General features: G+C 31.6%; 1 protein-coding gene across 9 annotated transcripts in view; it reads right to left on the bottom strand.

The window, feature by feature from the left end:
• The window catches only part of LOC126735849 (uncharacterized), a 56,677-nt gene extending 36,472 nt beyond the window's left edge, over positions 1 to 20,205 (bottom strand). For 2 of the 9 annotated variants that reach the window (XR_007660523.1, XR_007660524.1), the window contains exons 1-2: positions 19,576 to 20,037; positions 4,408 to 7,197 (exon numbers count right to left, since the gene is read on the bottom strand). The gene's annotated coding sequence lies outside the window, so the exon portion shown is untranslated. Of the gene's footprint in view, positions 1 to 4,407; positions 7,198 to 10,451; positions 11,088 to 16,372; positions 16,496 to 19,575 lie in introns of those variants that run through there. The other 7 variants (XR_007660521.1, XR_007660519.1, XR_007660520.1 and 4 more) reach the window with 7 other exon arrangements.
• Between the last annotated feature and the right edge of the window lie 2,264 nt (positions 20,206 to 22,469).

Here is a 22,469-nt window from a genome sequence, read left to right as displayed (position 1 = left end):
TTAATAATTCCAGTGTCTACTAACGAATAACGGGCGACTAGGAATTTTGGTTTTGTTTTGTAGAGTCGGAATATTATGAGAAAATGCCAGAGACATCAACAGGCGTCAACATTCGCGCATCCAAGTGTCGATTTATATGGCACGAAATGGATTTTGGCGCATATCAGGTTACTGGCATTTTCTCATAATATTCCGACTCTAAGATTGTCGCCTCATTCCCGTGATACATACATTTTTTTAACTATTAGGTATATTAAATTTTAGATCCAACGGCTTAACCTTGCTAGCTGATCTACAAAAGGAACCTTCTGGGAAATTTATGAATTTTTACCGCATGTCTGCCGAGGACTTTGAAATCATTTTAAATCAAATTGGGCCACATATCTCAAAACAAGATACCAATATGCGAAAGGCCATTTCCATACAAGATCTATTAGCAATAACGCTTCGATTTTTAGCGACTGGCGACAGTTTTACCAGTATTGGCTATTTGTTTAAGGTATCAAATCAGACCATCAGCGTTATTGTGCCAGAAGTGTGTAAGGCCATCAATGAAGCTTTAAAGGATCAAATAAAAGTAAGTTGTATATTATGTTCAGCTGTTATTTATTGAAATAAATGTAAGTCGTTCCGCATTGTTATATTAAAATTTTAGGAGCACAAAGTAGGTCTAATTTTAAAACTAAAAAACATTAAAGTAAAAGTCCATCTTTATTTATTACAAGCCTATGAAAATAGTAGTCTACTTTATGCCCCTACAATTTGAACATAACGATACGTATCACTTGGTAATAATATGTTTAGCCGTCAAAACTTGAATAATATAGTCGTATCGAGGACTCATTATTATTTTGGGTAGTTGTATTATTAGGGGGTTGACAACTAGAGTTTTGGAAAGGGGAGGATAAAGGATTATTATTTGATACATTGGTTGAGCTAGAGGTGGAGGGTAAGGAAAACCGATGATCGGAGTAGGGTAGATTTGGAGATGGAGGTTGGGTGAATGCTGGACTAGAAGAAGAACTTGGTGTATTGGAAATAGTATATGAGTTGATGGGGTTTACAATCTCATTCAACTCGGCTTCAAACACCAAATTATCAATTTTGTTTTGAAGCACTAATCTTGTCCGAAGCGACAGTCTTCTTAGCTTCTCTGCGAGGAGTTGGCCAAATAAAGCGGGAGCATCCGATGCAGAAGGTTGCGGAGCCATTGAAGCTAAATTCTCTAGTGCTGTTCCTGCTGCGCGCAGCTGCCTTGCTACGTCTTCCTGGTCACCAGTGTTTATAACTCGCTTTCTTTTTGCCACTTGCGGTTTTTGAAATTGGGGATTTGGGCTTTTGGAGGATGAAGGGATATCCTTTTGAGCATCTGGGGTAGGAAGCTGGGACTCATCGACCTGGGACTCATTTTGGGATTGATCAGTATTGACAAAATCTTCGCTCACTTGATCCTAGAAAAATTATAATACTAAATTAAAAATGGCTTAAGTTCCATTTTCATTTGTTTTCGACTTAAACACTCTATAGCTAAACGAATGTAAATGGACTACAACTTTAAGGCTTATTTAACATGGAATTTTACGAAGATAGATCTTGCAAAAAGAAGAAAAAATGTTTTTATGAACGTAGGTCCAGAAATGGTTCATTTCGAACACACATGGTATTAAAAATGAAAAGTTCCATATTTTAATTAGACTAAAAAAACGATTTACGCCACTGCTTTTTTCTAAAGTAAAAAATATTTTTGTACTCTCTAGTTAGTTTCCAATAAAAATGACATCTTGACCTATTTCTGCCTGACGAACGGTTTTGTAGTAGAAAAATAAAATAATTTTCCTACATTTTCCGTGCACTTTTAGAATTTAAGTAAATGCAGATAAATGTATTAAATTTTTTAATTCAAAATCGTTCGTCGAGGAAAAAAGAGTCAAAAGCTCATTCTTATCAGAAACTAACTAAAAGTAAAAAATAATTTTTATTTTGGAAAAAAGCTGTGGCGTATCGTTTTTTTAGGCCAATAATTGTATTATATAATTATTTACCTTCATTATCCTGTATTTCCGAAACGAACCATTTCTGCTTAAAAAACTTTTTTTCTTCTTTTTAAAGTAACTAGCTGCTGTTAAAGTTTGGCAATAACTTTTTGGAACACTCTGTATTTTTGTTATTTGTAGATATATTTTAAAAATAATATTTATTTATAATTTAGGTATATTTTATTATTAAAAATTATTTCTTTTCAGATTCCAAAAACACAACAAGAATGGATAAAAATTGCGAACGGGTTTCAATACTACTGGAATTTTACACACTGCTTGGGCACAATAGATGGAAAACATATAGTGTTGCAGGCTCCATTTAATAGTGGATCGGAATATTTTAATTATAAAAAATCCTTTAGTCTAGTGCTAATGGCTTTAGTTGACTATGATTATAACTTTACATTTGTTGATATTGGTGCCCAGGGCCGAATGAATGATGCTGGAGTTTTTGTAAGTACAGCATTATATAAGAAAATGATTAAAAATGAACTATCACTACCATCTATGGAGCCATTAATAGGTCGTGAGAAACAGTCCCGTATGTATTCATCGGAGACGATGCATTTCCAATGAGCAGATCATTATTAAAACCATATTCTGGAACTCACTTAAAAAATAGCATGGAAAGAATTTATAATTACCGACTTTGTAGGGCACGTAGGGTTGTTGAGAACGTTTTTGGAATTATAGCTTCCGTTTTTCGAGTTCTTAGGGCTCCTATGTTATTGCAGCCCAAAAAAGCAGCTTTAGTCTGTATGACATGCACACAACTGCATAACTTTCTAAGAAAAAGTAAAACATCTAGGACTAGCTAGCTATACCCCAAATGGTTCATTTGATATTGAGGTAAATGGGTAAATAATGGATGGGACCTGGCGTAAAGACAGTTCAATGACTTCGTTATTCCCTTACCGAATAAACCTAGAAAACCTTCTCGCGTTGTGTGGCAAAACAACATTAATTAGTTTTTATTTCTTTTTTTGATACTATACTGTAATAAACTGATAAACTGAAAATAAATAAACTGAAAAAAGTTAAGGATATTTTGTTATCACTCTTTAATAACAATATCATTTTTTTTATAGAAAAATGATATTAAAAAGCGATAACACAATATCCTTAACTTTTTTCGATCAGTTTATAATATTATTATTATATACTTATATAATATTATTATTATATATGTTTATAATATTATTATTATATTATAGATAATTTTTCATGTCAATTAACTTTTATAATAAATACCTCCGAGCTTAAAGATGCTGATTTTTTTGCGGATTTCTTGCGGATCTAATAAACCCGTCGATGGCGTGGTAGACAAACCATGAGGGTTTATATATATCATTGGTGCCTGAGCCCGTTGTGGTAGAATCAACGACCTTTTTTCTTAAAGTTCTGTATGTAGACATTCTTTTTTTTAAATTCTTCCACTGATACCTCAGTCGACATTTCATTTGCAATCTTGTAATGCGTTTGAGTCCATGCATCATGTAATGCGTTTCTGTTCTTGTGTCCTGGATGCTTGTAATTCCATAATATGGGATGTTTTTCATACCCTTGTATAAACTCCATAATGAGTTCATTGGTCCAATCCATGTTCTTCCTAAAAGAGAAAAAATAAAGTTAAAAATTTGAAAAAATTGACACTTCAAGTAAAAAATTTACTTGACTTTTTTTGATATTTTGAATATGTATTTGTACTTAATAATTATTTATTTCAATTAAATACATTTTATTTCGTACCAATACATTAAATATTTAACCGGATATTTGGAATAAATGGAATTTGCTTTATTTTTAATACAATCACCTATCCACCATCTTAATTTTATCTCTAATAACAATGATACTCAAAGTAAGTATCAATATTTATGTTTACCAGAATCAAAAAAAAATTATTTCCTTTTTCTATAGTTTTTAAAGACCATCACAAATTTTAGGAAACACAATAATATAATTATACGTTTACAGTTATTATTTAAAATACTTACCCTTTTACTATAGGTACTAACTCCTCAGAAAACACCACAACAAACTCCCTCAAATAACACACCAAAACAAACTCAAACAAACTAAATAAAATTAAAAATTAAATGCCACCGCGCCACGCCACAGAAAGGCGAGATTTTACCGGTCGACACAACAAATCGTGTGGGAGGGTCACGAATGTTGCTTCAAACGTTGGAAGCATCCTTTGACGCGGGGCAAATTTACCGACTGTGTCCGGAACGTATCGAGTGACGAACGTTGGACACATGGGATCGCCTGGTGCGAGGATCGAAATCTACCCACTTTGGAAAAAACCCGACCATTTTTCGTTAGTTTTGACAAAAGCCGCTAAACTGCAGAATTACCAAAATACCTTAGTATTCCATAGCAGAGATATTCATTTCACTATTTCCAGGGGCTCTTTTGAAAATTTAAAGAAATTACAGGTCCGTTTTTCGCTATGATGCTTTCAATCTGGTGCAAAACACATAACCTTTGTTTTTGTTGGTGTATTGCACTAAAATCAGAAAAACAAAATGAAATATAACAATCAAAACATTATGGCATAACCTTAAAATGTATGTATATTCATAAATTTTAGGTTTATTCACTAAAAATTGGTAATTATGAAACTGAATTTAAAAAAAAAAACTTTTATATGTGTGTAATTGTGATACTTACATTTTATTTTCATATAGAAAAGTAAGAAAGATGTGGAAACTTAAACATACCTTCCAACATTTGTTTGGATTTTGGGAACTCCCCTTGCCGGTGGCGTTTATGCTTGTGGGCCGGAAAGTGACATTAAAATGACAAGTGAAAGTGGGCGTCTTCTTCTTTTTTTCTTCGATTTTTATGGCTTAAGCCCGATAGCAACCAACGTGAGTCAGAATTTTGCAACAAACATGTTAAGGTGGCTTTACATAAAGGAATTAAGCTGTTTACCTTCCAAACAATACCAAAGTTGTCAATTCGTTTTTTAGGCATAATTAACAATTAAATTGTAAATAATGGCTGAGAGTTAAACGGTACACTTTATATTATTAAAATTAATAATAGACAGAATTTATATTTATAACTTAATTGCAACCGAATAGATTTAACTATTTGGTAGTATAGTACTTTTTTAAATCGAACCAAAGCAAATTTTTTTTTATATTTCCAATGTTGATCTGGTTTACGATTTTATTACCGATACATTTTAGAACACTGACATAATTTTGATATATGCAAATTTTGAGAATATTTTTTACTAAACCAAAATTAAAGAGCGGAGCGTATTGTAACATCATGGTTCTCTGAAGCATGATACCCAGAAATAAGTATGTAATATTTCAATGAAATGTATTTATGATTTTAATATATAATAAGACCTTCCCTTTTCTCTCTGTATTTACTAGAGATGTTTATTTTTTCGAAGTACTAAAAAAATAAAAAGTTGGGTTTAGGGCACCTCTTGGATTTTTGTGGAGATTTTTTTTGTGATACTAACAAAAATTTTAAAAATTTCTACTGGTCCCCACGGATTAAAGTAGACGCGAAATGTCTACTTGCTAAAGGAAGTACCAATGAAATAGTTTCTGCTATAGAGATATACATATATCCGAGATATTAACGAGTTTGTAATAGCACCTCATTTAAATCGAAAGATATTAGAACTGTATTAAGATTAATTTTGAAACCACAATCCTGTACTAAAAACTTAATATAAGCTATAGAAACGTATCATCCATTTTTCTCTAAGAGGCCAAACGAAAACAAAAAAAAAGGTAAGAACACAAAGTCACGGTCTCATCAAACTGATTGTGTTCATCACTTTGTGTTCTTACCTTTGTTTTGTTAATATAAGCTGCTTACCCACGATATGAATAATTTTTGTTAGACTTTTTTAAATAATATAAAGTCCTTTCTTGTCTGTGCATGGGTTATATATTACGATATTTATTCATGAGTAACATTTTATCTATCTCTAAGTTATAATTTTATGTATGAAATGTTACAGTTTCGAAGGTTTAAGATAGCATTATTAAAAAATATATATATAATTAAAGTAATATGGTTAATGGATTACAACATACAATTTGTTCTACTTAAAAATAAAAACCTTGAAACATCTACATAGTAACATATCTTTGAAGTGGATGCAGAGAATAATTAATAGATCAAACGAACTTACCTGTGAAGTTCGATCTAAATTATTCTCTGCATCCACTTCAAAGACAGCAAACCCTACCAACCCGATAAGCCCCAATTATTTTTAAATAAAACAAAATGATACTTTAAACTAAATGAGTGACCGTGAAATGGCTGCACCATTCGGTGCAAGATGGCTCCTTTTTACGTCTTTAAAATCTTGTGCGTATTAAGTACCAGATCCGGACTACATAGTAAAATGTCTTTGAAGTGGACGCAGAGAATAATTTAGATCGAACTTCACAGGTAAGTTCGTTAATCTATTAATTATACTTCCCTTTTCTGATCTCTGATGCTTCCAAATACAAATAACAATTAATTTCCCTCTATATACAATATATTTCCCCCATGCAGTTCAGTCAGTACAAATAACATGTGTAATAAAAATATTAGTCATACTGATCATAAACTGCCACATATAGAGGGCCTCTTTATATCGCAATTAAATGGAAAGTGACAGTTTTCATCAAAGTAAAAACTGCTTTTGATTCGGTAGCAGGTATTGTAACTCTTTTTTGGGATTTGGTCTGCAGGAAGCTATTTCATTTTTTATACATTTCCAAAGCTCTTTTGTTTATTAATTTGATGCTAGATAATGTCAAGCTGTACCAATAAAAATATCACATACCTTTGATTGCAAAGGAGTTTGCTAGAGAGCACCCGTCACAATTCGAAGATCTAAAATGAAAAGTATAGGTAACTCCGTTAAAATTGGGCCCTAGAAAGATGTCTTGGAACCAAAACTTAGACGCAAGTGGTACGTTTGCCTGTAAGATGGGATACAGAACTAGGGGGTAGCGGATCACCACCTCCTTTTTTTAGTCTGGCCATCCTGGGGCTCAATTCTTGGCGGCAATACAATAGAACTATTAATACAGCATCCCTTGCGTCACATGGTACAGTCCGTATTATCGACAGAAGTGGAAAGAGCAAATTTCAAGGGATAGCCTAGCCGTGTTGCCAAATATTCCTACAAATCATTTAGAGTTGTCAAACATTTTAGGTCGTGAGAGAGCTTTGTTTTTAGTAGTATGGATAATTGTATGCACTGATTGGACTGCCAGCTGTTTTCATTTAAATTTGTTTATGTGTTTTTGAAGGTGGTAGACAATGGTACAGTGAAAACATCTTGTCGAACTTGCATTGTCTTATTTATTTAATGTAACACGACGTTTCGGTTGGTAAGTATCTCCAACAGTTGTCAAGTGTAAACTGACTTTTTTAAATTTGTTTATTTGGTTTAGTTTTTTTTTTGTTTTTACATATTTTTATTGGACTTAAACATGGAAAAAATGTGCAAAAAAGTAACTCCATTATAAGTAAACAGAAGGAAATTATGGTGGACTTTATATCCGCACACAAAAAGTGCAAGAATATTTGCTGGAATTAACTAATACCTTAAATGCAATTTCAGATGGTCCATGCAAGGAATGAAAGCAGTGGAGAAAATAATAAATTAAGAAAAAAATGTCATCAAATAACCATAGTTAATATAAAGTTATATAGTTAATATAAAAACTGGATTTGATTTTAATAGATTAAGCCCCAGTACATCCATGATTATAAGCCCTCATAGTTCCTATAATGTTTAACTAACTTTAACGACGAAACGGACGAAACTGTAATGTTGGAACCATACAAAATTTGTTTAGTCGTAAGTGATAATCAGAATCATATACCAAGTTTATACGAGCACTTTAAAGTGTGTACGATCTTTAACCGCCTCACCGGTGCAAATTTGTTGTTTAGCCGAATTAAAAAAACGTGTTAATTTCGCGGAACGGAAAAGAACCGAACATTCTTTGTCGGTAACAGAATTGTATCAGCATCAGCCTTTTTTAATGTAACCAACTTTTGTGTGTGCTGATATAGGATTGTTTGTATATTTTATCACTCACGTAGTAGCGCTCATCGTCACAAGTCATGTAGATAACCGTCATAACATATACCTTAGACTTTTCCATTTATCTTTTAGTATAGTTGTGTTTTTAAAAATAAAAGTTAATACTTAAATTAAATCTTGGCGAGTTTTCTTTCTGAAAAGAAGCTGTTTCGAACAAAATGGTCCTTTGAGCCGTCGAAGCGTCGAGCGTCATCGTTCCTGCAGTTGTTAGCACCTATTATCGCCGAGGCTTATTTACGATCGGGTAAGTGGGGTAATACTTTTTATCAAATCCTATGGCTTAACCTTACTATGCTAATCATTTATTTTATAACTAAATCTTGATTTATAAATATTTTATCGAATCAATTGTTTTTCTATTATATTATTTTAATATTTTTTACATTAGTTTTCTTATTATATATTGTTTATCTTTTTATTAAAATGACATCGTTATCCGATTTAAAAAAAATAGTTCTAAAGAAAGAACAAATTAAAGTTGGCAGATATAGAAGACTTTTCAAAGCATTTCGTGGTTAGTACACACAGATTCAGGGAGATAAAAAATAGCATTTCTGAATTGCACAATATTCGGGAAGAATTTGAAAAGACTAATATTGATATAATTTATTACTTGGATGAAAGTGGGAGCGAAGTATCAAATGTGTTCCAAACCGATCTTTCTGAAATAACGCGTTTCAGTAAACATCTGTAAACATACCAAATGGTTGCTATTTTTTTATGCTTTTCAAAGTTTAATACATAACAATCAATTATTGAATTATTGGATGATTGTCAGAAATTCTTAAATTAAAAGAGGAAGGAATTTGAGCAGTTGAGGCTTTACCAATATCTAGCGAAAGTTACCAAACGACTTGGTCAGTATTGCAAAAACGATATAAAAACACGCGGCTAATTCAATCCAAGCTTACGTACAGGCAATACTAAACTCTCTAGAAATAATTAAATCCTCACCCGAGTCATTACAAAAACTCCTTGGCGATATTACTAACAATTTAGAAGCGCTTAAAGTCTTAAAAATCCCAGTCGAAAGTTGGGATGCAATTTTAACCACGGTAATTATAGTTAAATTAGACTATCAAACTAGGCGTGAATTTGAAACTATTATAGGTTTAGACCCACTCGAGTTAGTGCAAGTGACGTCTTTTTAGAAAAAAAAACGTTTTGTTTTGGAGTCATTTAACCAAAACGTAAAACCAAAATTACCCGAAAAACAAGCTTATTCCTATCAAACAAATTCTATTTCACGGAGAGCGCCTCCTAATAATTATATATCTCAGTTACGACAAAGTTTTCATGCTACTTTTGCTAAGGTCACAATTTTATAAATGATTGTGAAAATTTCCTTCGTCTACACGTAAACGAAAGAAAAAGTTAAATCGATAACAGGAAACTTTGCACAAACTGCTTAAGAGGTAACTATCGGAATGTAGGGCCTCGGGATGTCAGGTATATGCCATTCTATGAATAAACTGGAATGCTTCCTCAATTTTAGCAAGGAACCAATTTCAAAATTACGTAAACTAAAGGAAAGTGCATTTATAATGTTAAATGAATATAAATGCTTAGCTACTTGTTCGGTTGATTTTAATAATACATGGATTTCTTTGCTAAAAAGAGAGGCAGAACAGGGTATTCTCAAAATTAATAAATGATTGAAAATATTTGATATTCATATATTTTTCTATCATTAATTTACATTAAGATCATAGCAACCTTTGAATTTTTGTTATCTTTCAAAATAGTTTGTCAAACTATTAATAAACCGTGAAATCATATAAAAAAAGTATATAAAGTATTTTCGAATTAGGAAGGAGTGTTGATGGTATTATATAGCTGAAGATTTGCAAGATAAATATATTTTGTTTATATTTTTAATTTAATTTTACTTTAATTACCTTGATAACGATAGTAGATATAACTACCGAAACGTTGGTTCAAATTAGGTATTTTTTAAAAAAGTTGGTCTCGTTGTTTTTATCGTTTTTTAATTGTAATATTCATAACAAAGTTATGTAGGATATTAAAAAGAAGAAGCTCAGAGATTAATAGATTAAACCTCAGCTCCTAGGTATATAAAAAAAATCTATCATGCCTTAAATAAATTATTGTATTTGAAACTTATTGAACTTAAATTAAATTAGGTATATCGAACAGTATCATTACAGATTTGAGTTCATATTTCTTTTAAATACTAGTAAATAAGTCTATTTTCTTCATCTTTAAAATTTTTTGAGCGTGTGAGATAGTAATTTCTAAATTGATTTTTGCTATAAGTGACGTAATACCCAATAAAATAAATGATACGAATAAGTTATTACCTATTTTCACAAAGTATTTGTTGGAAATGTTGCCACCACCGCCAGAGGATCATTAAAAGGCTGGTCTTGTTCATCCGTAATAATAAATGTATTGTTTATTGGCCCTTGTCTCCATCGGTTATATGTCATTAATTTTTCTTTTGGTATATTCATCTTGTTTATTTGTTAAAAAAGAATTTTAAGTGTTATGTTGCGATATATTGACCATAATTGGATAGTGATCTATGACACAAGTATGTAATATGTAAGAATTTATTTATTTTGTTGTTGTGCTGGTGTTGATAAAAGAAATGTATATAAGCAGGATTTCAGTCATATCTAGTTGTTAGTTTAATATAGGGCAAATAACCATAATTTGACATGAGACAGAGATATTCATCTACTGTACTGCTATTTACGTCATTCAAGTCAATATTTATATCTCCTGTAAAGATTTTTATATTATTTTGCAATTTGTCATCAAAAAACATTATCAGCGCATCATTACTATTAAAACCCTGTCCATTATAGTATGTGCTATAACCTTTAATATTAAAGCATCCAGAAGATGTTAATTGAAAACAATCAGTAAAAATAAACACATCACAATAATTCAATTTTGCTTGTTGAAATAAAACTAATAATTTATAAGAATTTTCTTGCTGAATCCTCACTAGTTCTTACTTAAAGACCATAAAATTAATAAATTGATTTAAGAAAGAAAAACAGAAAGTGGCTCTCATAGAAAATTGGAAAACAATTTTTGTAAGACCTCGGCTTAGTCCTTGTAGATATTAAAATGAATAATTTTTGGTAAGGCTTATAATTATATTTTTTTTTGAGATTTGCTAATAAGGATTTGAGTTTCCAATTTTCGGTTATTATAAATCAGAATCTTAAAATAATAAGAAAAATATTTATCAATTTGCCATGGACATAGGTTTAGTATATTTATTTTTATTTTATCTAAATATATTTTATAAATTATATTATAAATATTAGAAATTAATTATGAATTCATTAAATGATTTTATTGTTTTGACATAAATTTAAAAAATGGTTTAATGATCTTATTAGAGAAAATACATTATTTGATTTAGTAATTTTTATGGATTTAAAATATTTCTTTCTAATCGCTTAGTTCTGATTTATCCTTTTTCAAAAAATATTCATAATTGTTTTCACATTTCACGTTTTCTCTATTAAGATTTTTGCGAAATATCCAAAAACATTACCTTAGAACACGTTGCCAAACTTACGGTTTAATTTGAATTATTCAATATTTTTCGATTGGAAGAAGTGAAACTACTTATATTGCTTATAGATGCAATTACGGAATAATAATAAGTTAATTTTTTATTGGCTTCAATATCTGAAATTAAAGCTTCACTGGTCTGACTGTTATCCAATTGTGAAAAGTTTTTGATATCTCATTCTTATTACAGAAAATAAATTCTCTAATAGATTTTGATTAAGGTGCCTAGTTAAACATATTAACAATGAAAGGTGTTTATCAAATATTCAAGTAAATAATGACTGAATTAAAGATTTAAATAAATCCTTAAATGCAGTGAATATTTTTTTTACTATTTTTGAATACTTCAGGTGAGCTAAAATAATTAAGACCAAATTTACAAAAAATAAGAACTTAAATCTTAATTACTATAAACAATCCATGCACGATCAATAAGTATAATTCAGTATTTATAGAACTACGTCTGAGGTACTGATCTAATACTCTATTACATATGTAGTTTTAAATTTGCTTTTGTAAACCTATATTTTTTATTTTTTTAAAATTAAATTAGATCAGAGATAAGCTACCTAAAAAAATTATACTTAATTGATATTATTACGATTTTCGAAAATCCTTTTTTTAAAAGTAATTAAGCGAACGGCACTGCTCTGTAAAGGCTAAAGTATCTAAAAGAAAAATTGAAACAGAAGCAGCTTTTAACTACGCTACTAAAGAAAATAAATGAATCGTTATCACCCAAAATGTCCACAAAAAAATTAAATATTCTTTCGAAGTAGACCTGTCGAAAACATTAACAGATATCAGCTTAAAGCGCGTTTTCAGAGCCGATGATGCAAAGTAGGCAGACAGTGACTGTCGGCACACCATTTTGGCAACATTCTCGGGATCACTTCGACCGTCCCATTCTCGGGTACCTTTAGAGGTAAACTTACTGGCAAGGAAAAGGAGTGGAATGGCACTTGCATGGTGATTTTTTATGCCGTCACGTGTGTTGATGACGGGGCCTTGGTTTACCCTTATGGCTTTGAGGGCAGCAGATACCTCCTCGTATCTCTGCTTCTCTCGGATGACGATCTCGGATGACGATCTTAGTCTTCATTGGTGGCGGAGCGGGCTCGGTTTTGGGCCTGCTGGAGTCACAGGGTAGAAGCTAGGCTCCTGTGCTGGAAGTTAGGTCATCTCGATGGACTCAGCAGGCGTTTCCAGGGCGGCAGGGGGAGGGGGGGCTTCAACTGCGGTACTGGCTTGTACCGCAGTATTAGCAGACTTAGGGCGGACTCAAGAGCCTTTATCCGGTCCTTAAGTGCCCTGGTCGTCCGGTGGAAAGACTCGGTGGAGATCGTTTATTTCCTTCTCGGGCCTACTCTTGGCACTACGCATTAGGACAAGGTAGTAATAAGTTAGCTCTTCTTGGCTTGAAGAGGTGGATTGAAGGATGGCTTGAAGGTCCGCTTTTAATTCGGCCTCATCTTGAGGTGTTTCCTCATCCTCGTCCGTGTTACAGAACTCCGAGAAGTCCTCGTCAACCTCCAACAGGAAGGAAGAGTTTTCGTCGAGTTTGTGAGCCATGGTTGACTCGATGGTCGGGCAGAAAGACGCTGGGTCGGTCGCACTGGTACACTCGGTACACTGGTACAGCGAAACTGGTTCAGAGAACACTTCGACGTTAGTGCAGGTGATCTGCACTCAACGGAGAACGAACTCTGTATTGAATATTGGAGAAGATGCGCAACATTATGAACAAAAATGTACCCGACAATGGGATAGCGACACCGCCACCGTCGCGTCATAAACATTAATTTATTTTCTTTAGTACCGTAGGTGAATGCTGCTTCGCTTGCATAATATACACAATTAAGTTTTGTTTATAAAGGACTTCATAATAAAAATAAACAAAAACAATAATGTAAGTTACTAAAAATCTTAGATTCTAAATCAAATACCGTTTAAGTAGCATTTAAATACGGTTTAAAAATGTATATATAATTAATTTTTTTCTCACTATATAGAGAGGTTCATTTATTATAAAAGAGAGGTCATTTATTATAAAATTTTCACCAAATATGTTGTTATAAATATTGAATTCAATTTAACCAATTACAAGCTATTTTGTTTCAATTTTTCTTCAAGATACCTTACAGAGCAGTGCCGTTCGTTTAATTAGTTTATGAAGAAAGATTTTCGAAAATCCTAATAATATCTTAAAAAAATATAGGTTTATAGAAACAAATTTAAAACTATGTAATTGAGTACTAGATCAGTACCTTAGACGTAATTTTATCAACAATGAATTATACTTGTTTGGAAAACACATTCCAAACAAGTTAAACCCCAAATAAAATTGTGCCGCCACTGTGTTTTAGACAAAGAAATCTTTTACGTATGTTCGTCCCTCTTTAACACAATCAGACCGCCAAATTCCCGAAATCGGGGTGTATTAGATGCGGCGCGGACATGTACGTAACGATTTCCTACAGCCCCCTTCCCCCGTCGCGACAGTCACATTCGCTCGAAGAAATATATCTTGATACCAAATTCATGTAAAAAAATGTATCAAATTTTGCTCGTATTTTTGATAATTTGTTTTGTTGTATGTTAATAATGTTACTGTTGTTATTTTAGTTAAGAAAAGTATGAATGGATGAGCGCATGACTTAAATTTAAGATTATTTGTTTTCGTTCTAATACACTCCAGTTTTCTTATTTTAACACTGGTTGGGTAACTACTGTTGTAAAATAAATATTCTCACAAATGTAATTATTTGGTGTTTTATTTACTAGTTGCAGTCTAGCCTAAATAAAGGTAAAGTAGCTCAGTGTTTTGCTTAAAGTATACCCAAATAAAATTAGACTTGATCCGGTTGCCTCTAGTAAAAAAGTTCTTCTATTTGTACATCAAAATATTAAATATATTTTAGCTCAATTAAAGTATTGAAAAATAGTAAAAAAAATATTCACGGCATTTAAGGATTTATTTAAATCCTTAATTTAGTCATTGTTTTACTTGAATATTTGATAAACTTCTTTCATTCTTAATATGTTTTAATTAGATAACTTAATCAAGATCTTCTAGAGAATTTATTTTCTGTAATAAGAGTGAGATGTCCAAAACTTTTCACAATTGCATAACAGTCAGACCAGTGAAGCTTTAATTTCAGATATTGAAGCCAATAAAAATTTAACTTATTGTTATATCATAATTGCATCTACAAGCAATACAAGTAATTTCACTTCTTCTAATCTAAAAATATCGAATCAAATAAAACAGTAGGCTTGGCAACGTGTTCTAATGTAATGTTTCTGGATATTTCGCAAAACTTAATAGAGAAAACGAAATGTGAAAACAATTGAGTGAACATTTTTTGAAAAAGGATAAATCAAAAATAAGCGATAAGAAAGAAATATTTCCAATCCATAAAAATTACTAAATCAAATAATGTATTTTCTCTAATAAGATCATCAAACCATTTTTCAAATTAATGTCAAAATAATAAAATCATTTAATGAATTCATAATTAATTTGTATTAATAACAATACAATTTATGAAATCTAATTATACTCTTTTATTATGTTCAATAAATTTGTGAAAAAAATATATTATTCCATTTAAACAAAAGTAACTTTCTAAAATAAAATAGCATTTAAGTACATTAATTATAAGGTAAAAAACAAGTCCCAGTTGCACGCCTTTGGCGAACCGTTTTCAATGTTTATCAGTGGGTAACAATGGGCAAAACTCATAAATTGACCCAAAACCGGGTGGCACTACCTGCAATCAACGAAAAGAAAGAATTTTACATTGAAACTAATACCCAACTAAGGTAGTGGCATAAAATATTGGTGGATCACCAGGTACCACTCTTGCATACCTAATGAGGTTTTATTGCTCTACACACTTCTGAAATAGAGTATAGTATTAAAACTACTTTTATCAATATTTAACTGTATTCAAGAGTAAAGATATAAATTACAAAACGTATAGAAATAGTCTGCGACACAACACGAACGCTCGCTTCTTTATTCGAGCACATCTAGAATTTCACTGACTTCAATTTGTTTATTTGGGTTCCTACAAGGGTCCGCTTTATTGCCAGTGCCGTAAATAACTTGAATTTCGCCGGGTTGTGCGAAATTCCTAATATTAGATAGAATAAAAATAAATATACTGAACCCATGTCCATGGCAAATTGATAAATATTTACACTTATTAATTAAGATTCTGATTTATATTTACCATAAATGGGAAACTCAAAAACTTATTAGCAAATTTAAAAAAAAATCTAATTATAAATATCACCAAAAAATATTTATTTTATTATCTACAAGAACTAAATCGAGGTCTGACTAATCTAAATTTATTTTTCAATTTGCTATGAGAGCTACTTTCTGCTTCTCTTTGTTTTACCTATTTAAGGAAATCTTAAATGAATTTATTAATTTTATGGTCTTTAAGTAATAACTAGTCCGGATTCACCAAGAAAATTTTGATAAATTTTACTTTTATTTCAACAAGCAAAATTTAATTATTGTGATGTGTTTATTTTTACTGAGTGTTTTCAATTAACATCTTCTGAAGATTTTAATATAAAAGCACAACTGGAAAGGACTTACATCCATTTTTTTATCAATACCAGTACAACAAAACAAATAAATTCTTACATATTACATACTTGTGTCAAAGATCACTATGCAATTATGGTCCATATATCGCAACATAACACTCAAAATTCTCTTTTCACAAATAAACAAGATAAATATCCAAAAGAAAAATTAATGACTTGGAATTATTAAAAATAGCAGAAAAACCTAAAAAAACATTACGATCATGAGTTACATACCACTTACAAAGCTTATAGAAATCGATCAATCAATGATATATCGATTAATAATATATATCGGTTAATAATCTAGCCAACGTATTTAAAACAGCATGAAAGGATATACTGATACATTTTTTCAGGCAATCTTAAATCTTATCGTCGAGACAAGAACATTATGGAGAAGAAAGCAATACACTAAAGTAAATAATAACTTAAGTTCTCCAGAAATATATAAAATCGGCTTTTCTTAAGGGAATATAATAGGACCTATTCTTTTCATTGCCTATATAAAACTTCGACCATGTTTGTCCAGAATATCGGCAATATTGGGAAGGGGGTATTTATCTCCTACAGTGCGCTCGTTTAACCGCCTGAAATCTATAACGACTCTCCATTTGCGTTTACCAGAAGAATCAAGCTTTTTTGGAACGATCCATATCGGACTGGACCAGAGAGAAACTGAATTTCGAATAATTCCTTGATCTAGCATTTTAGAAAGTTCCTTGACTTCTTTTTTGTGAATCTCGGGGTAGCGGTAAGTTTTAGTGAAAACGGGGCTTTCATCTGTTAAGTTTATTTTGTGTTGAATTTTTTTGTAAAAGTTAATGGGATTTTGTCACAATAAAAAATGTCCCTAAACTTAAGGCATAATTTTCGAGATTTTCTTTTTCTTCTTTATTTTCTTTATTTTCTTCAGATTTTCTTTTAATAAATTGTCATGTTCGATAGTAAGATTTTGTTCACTTTCCATTTTTTGAAAAAAATTTACGTCTAAAGAATTTATTGGTTCAAAGTTAAATGATTTATTTATGTTGATTTCGACGGGGTTCTCGTTAGAATTAGTGACCATAGTATAAGCGTAAAAGTCAGAAATGTTTACTAATGCTTTTGGAATTTCTACTCCATTTTCGAAATTTATGTAATCAAAAATTCCTAAACCAGATTCAATAGTCACAGGTAGTTTAATAACTTCTTGCGATCTTGGTGAAATGATATAGAAAAGTTTTGGAAAAAATTGTTGGAATTATTATTGGTTATTTCTTTTGAGTTTTCGAAAATTATTGGAATGTCAGAGTTTTGTGTAGAAAGTTTACTATTTTTTAGGTCAATTTTAGCGTTTAGTTGTTTTAAAAGATCAGTACCAATCAATCCATCATATTTTTGAGAGAAGCTAAATAGATAAAATTTGTGTGAGCCACGGGTGTTAAATATTTTAAAAATAGGGATGTTAGCAACTTCATCGTGAAAGGAATTGGCGTGTGCCGTCTGTATATTAAATATCTCATTTGAAATGTGATTTCTGAAACATTTGTATGCTAGTTGCGGACTCATCAAACTTCTCGAGCAGCCAGTCAATTAAAAAAATATGCTTGTATTTCTGGGATGTAAACGTACGGTAAATTTGATCTGATATTGTTAAGGTATATTATGTTACGGGTTCGTTGTTTGTGGTTTAGTGAAAATTTTGCTGTTCAGATTTATTGTAGGGTTCATCAGAACTATGAGGTAGATGACTTTGATGGTGTGATGAACTATCATGAGGTTCATCGTATTGAATTTCTGGGAATGCACCAGTTATTTGTGCATGTGGCGACAAAATTTCACTGTCATAATCGGAATAATTGTGATATAAATTAATATAGGGGTCATTGGAATAATTATCAGGATTGTAGTAATTATTTTCTGAATATTTGGGGTAAGCGGATTCCAAATAATTATGGGTAATAGAGTGTTGCCAGAACTTGTATCCATAGGCTCAGGTTGAGTTCTTCGAATAATAGAGCTTGCTCGGGGATTAAAATTATTTGGTCTACTTGGGGGTAGAAAGGGTTGTCTAAAAGTAGAGCTTATTTATTGCCTAGATGTATTGCCTAGATGAACAGGGCCTTGAGGAAAATTTGAACGAATCAAATTTTGGGGAATTGATCCAATACCTACGTGGTACATTAGATCTGAAAATATTTTGAGATAATGGGGTCGGTTGAGGAGCATTTCTATATGGAAAATTAGAGGTTGGAATATTCGTATATGGTCGTTGTTGGGGTGGATGCCTGGAAGAATGTGGGAAATTTCGAGGTGGTAAGGGTGGTAAAGTAAGCGGTCTTGAATAGTTTTGTTGAAAATTCTTGCCTTGAGAAAAATAAAGAAAGTTCTCTTCTCCTACGACTAAAGAAATTGCTTTTTTCCAAAGTGTCAGGGTTTCTTAGGATAACAATAAGTTGTATTTGGTAAGGTAATCCATTTAAAAATGGTTTAAGGGCAAAATGTTCGTAGTGTGCTAACTTAATTCTACGTTCACTTCCATCTGCAAGTATTGAGTTTTGAAAATAAGAGTGAACGACCATCTTGCACTCTCATACCAAATTGAACAGGATTTTCATTTCTACGTATTTTTAATAAAATTAAATCTTATATCATTCAATACTACGCTGACCTGAAAAACTATTTAAAGTGCGTCTTTAATTAATAACCATGAATTTAAATCTGAGTTAGAGCAAATGAGATCGGCTGCACGACCTCTCAGTTTCATTAAAATTGTATCAATTAAAGCTAAATTTATCGGATTATTTAAATTAGTGGCATCTTGAAAGTTTTGAAGTACATGCTCACAAGCAGTGATAAATCTATTGAGTTGTCTTGGATTGCCATCAAAAGTAGGGATATTTTCAGCCTGATATCTTAACATACCAATATCTGTTTGACTCATTTTCTTTTTTTCGATAGTAATTGAAGGTAAAGGTCTTAGTTCTTCGAGAGAAACGGTTTGCAAAAAATTTATGAACTCGTTGAGTTCTCTTATTTCATGCTCAGACATAAAAAAAATTCAAAAATCTAGTAAAATTTACAATTATTAACTGTAAAAATTGTAAAAATAAAGGTTATAAAAAGGAAATATATAAAAGGTGGGAAATATATAAAGATGGTAAAAACTTCAATTAAAATTGCACTAAAATAAAATAAAATACACCTTGGTAAATATTAAAATGTACCAAAATACTCGAAAATAAATGCAAAAATATCACAAAAAGGATTTAAAAATAATGGTAAGGGAAAATGTTCACTTACAGTAAGGTTCTTGCCAACATTTCCATTTGTCTCTTAGCCTAATTTCCTAAAAGAATCGATTTTTGTATTCCTAGGACCTAAACTATAGCTGTTCTCAATCCGGTGCTTAACGGGTGGTTGCTTCAATTGAATCGCTGCAGGTACTTGTTCTTTGAAGGTTTCTGCAGGTCTTCTTTCAGCTTCCAGGGATTGTAGCGGTCTTCGAACCGTAGAAACGCACCCAAATATGGCGATTTTTATCCAATATTGGAAAGAACAAAATACCGACTGCTCTCTTAATCCCAGTTATAGGACAACAACCAGCATTTGCTTTTTTAAAAAAACTTATTTATTGAGAACAGGGACTAACTAACTTACAACTAATTTGATTGATAGATAATGACTACATCGATTACTATAATAATTATTCTTGCTCTTGTCTATTACATTATATTTATAGGTTGACAAAATGATGACAATATAAACTAAGCTATTTCTAAATAAAGTATGCAGGGTCGGCTTAAGGTGGCGGGTTGGTACCCGTAACTCGGGTGATGCTACAAGTGTATTTAGGACAGATAAAGTTTATGCGGTGTTCTTTTGTTGTCGTGTTTTATTGAAGTGTAAAAATGGGAAGAGTATTAATAGCAAAGCGATCTACAAGTAGATCTAATAATATGCTTAAAAAAATTAAACGATTAGAAACTTTATTAAAATCAAGTTAACCAGTGCATCGTTTTCGTCGTCTCAGTGCCGATCATAGAGTAATTAAAAGTATGTAATTAGAGTAATTAAAAATAATAGAGTAATTAAAAATAAAGTAATTAAAAGTATTTAATATTCATTTCTCTATGGTGCCGATAATGATTTGTTTAGACGGGGTTCGAGTGTGGACAGTCGCCCAGGTACTTCGTCAACGCGATCGTTGGAAAGTATACCAGTGCAGTCAGGAATGCAAGTTGATATTTAAAAGGTATTGTTTGTGTTATGAGTTATGAGTACCTTTATGAAACCTAAGCTTACACTTGAGGTAAGACATGGTAAAAATAACCTAGTTTTTGGTGTTTCTTTTCTATTATATGGTGGATTAAAAAAGCTAAAATATTTAACAAATATCACAAGAAAAAACAAATTCCTAATTAGATTCATGAAATTGTTTTTTTTTTGCAGATTCAGACCCTGAAGATCTACTTCCATTGGCAACTTTCGCCACAGATGTTCCGCCTCAGAATAATGAAGAGGTTTTACAATGCCTAGGTGATGATCCAACTAAACCAGTTTCTGATCAATTACAGTTTCATCCAGAGTTAGCATCTAGATGGAATATTTGCTTAGCTTAAGGCATGTCACCAGAATTAGGAAGTAACTTAATAGAAAAATACCCATTGCAGGGCATTTGCAACTTAGAACCACCCAAATTAAATCTATAAATTAGTTCATCTTTAAGCGATTTGGCTAAAAAACGAGATTTAACGTTTTTAGATAAACGATTTTTAAGCGATTGAGCTAAAAAACGAACGAAACTCCAATATAATTGGAACTTACTTATTTGGTGAAAATTTTACACAAAAGATTGATGAAGCGAAGGCAATTCAAAAAGCAAGCCTTGCCCTAAAACCGAGTTTTTCTCACAAAAACTACAAATTAGAACTCCAAAAAACAAAAGAGTCAAAATAACAGGAAGTTAAACTGGCGGAGCCCATCTGCTCGGTATACAAATTACCAACAGGTGGGCCCCAAATCACAATCTTGAACTCAGCACTCAGCAGCCGAGAGCAGTAAGAAGCATCAGACCATCGACATACCCAAGAAGTCATCACGGCCGATTCCAGCAACAGCAGAGCAGAAGACAGTAATAGAAGGGATTCAGGTAACTACTAAAGCAGGAAGCTTAAAGAACTTTTTTATTAATTGGTGTCACATAACCAATGAACCTTTGTTTGGTCCTGTATTCAAGGTTACGATATACCTTTCGCTAGAAAGATAAACCAACATTCTATTCCAAAAGAAAAAAAAATGGTCAAAACAAGAGTATCAAGATTTATGAATTGCATTGAATAAATTATTAGATATGGGGGCCATCGAGGCTTGTACCTCTGAGAAAGGCCAATTTATATCATCTTATTTTTTAGTTCCCAAACCGGATGGTACAAAACGGTTTATATTAAACTTAAACTTAACTAAATAAATTTATTGATACTGACCATTTTAAAATGGAAGATATACGAACAGTTTCTAAATTATTATCCCAAGGTGATTTTTTAGGGTCTGTTGATCTTCAAGATGCATATTATTTGAGACCTATTACTAATAAGAGTAAAAAATTTTTAAGATTTAGTTTTAGAGGTACATTATTTCAATTTTGCTGTTTACCATTTGGTTTATGCACTAGTCCTTATGTGTTTACAAAGGTTTTAGGACCGGTGATAAACCAACTAAGAAGTGATGGCTACGTTTCAACTGTATATCTTGATGACATTCTTTGTTTTGGCAATTCATATGAAAACTGTTTAGCTAACATTCAAGCAACAGTATCATTACTTGATAATTTAGGTTTTTTTATAAACTACAAAAAGAGTTCTCTAATTTCTCAAACAGCCTGTACCTTTTTGGGATTCATTATAGACTCCGTAAATTTTTCATTAAAATTACATCCAGAAAAAATTTGTAGATTATTGACTTTATTAAAAAAAAAATTCTTAAATTAATTTATAGTAAACGTTTTGAAAGAGAAAAGTTTTTAGCGCTTATTCTTAGTAATGGAAATGATGACCACCAAATGGTTTTTTAAAAGAAGACTTTTTTTGGTGAATATCTCATTTGCCACATTCATATAACCCAATCAGGAGATTTCAATTCAAATTGGAGATCTTTTCAGATGCATCTTTAACTGGTTGGGGACTTGCATGTAATAA

The sequence above is a fragment of the Anthonomus grandis genome, chromosome 5 (assembly GCF_022605725.1).
Source record: "Anthonomus grandis grandis chromosome 5, icAntGran1.3, whole genome shotgun sequence".
Lineage (NCBI taxonomy): Eukaryota > Metazoa > Arthropoda > Insecta > Coleoptera > Curculionidae > Anthonomus > Anthonomus grandis.
This window is presented reverse-complemented; position numbering and strand designations above follow the sequence as displayed.